The sequence below is a fragment of the Pituophis catenifer genome, unplaced genomic scaffold, assembly GCF_029215685.1.
Source record: "Pituophis catenifer annectens isolate HBS135680 unplaced genomic scaffold, rPitCat1.0.hap2 SCAF_9, whole genome shotgun sequence".
NCBI classification, from domain to species: Eukaryota; Metazoa; Chordata; class Lepidosauria; order Squamata; family Colubridae; genus Pituophis; species Pituophis catenifer.
Window position 1 is genome coordinate 6732148 of NW_027256889.1, and position 507 is coordinate 6732654.

The window sequence follows — 507 nt, forward strand, 5'->3', positions numbered from 1 at the left end:
TTCCCCTGCCACACCCACCAACCACGCCCACCAAGCCATGCCATGCCCCACCAAGCCACACCCACAGAACCGGTAGTAAAAAAAAATTGAACCCACCCACTGAACAGGGCCATGGTAGAAAAAGTAGAAATCGTATGGAAGACAAGAAGATAATACGGGTAGTGTTTATTGTTTGTTTTCCTGCTTGTTTATTCAAGTTATGGGTTGCTCTAGGGTGGGATTTCTCAGCCTCAGCAGCTTAAAGGCGTGTGGACTTGCCAGCTGGGGGATTCTGGGAGTTGGAAGTCCACACATCTTCAAGAAAGGAGAGGAAACACTTCCCTAGAGGCAGAGATCTCTAACGGATGCATGGATATAGTTCTCTTCCTGTTATTCAGGATACTGCTTATAAGCGCTATGTGCTTAGAGCCCGAAGCATCGTTAGAGACCCCACCGACTCACTTCGCGGCCTGTTTCTGTTGCTCCCCTCCGGGAGGAGGTTTTGAAGTATTTCTAGCAGGACTTCCA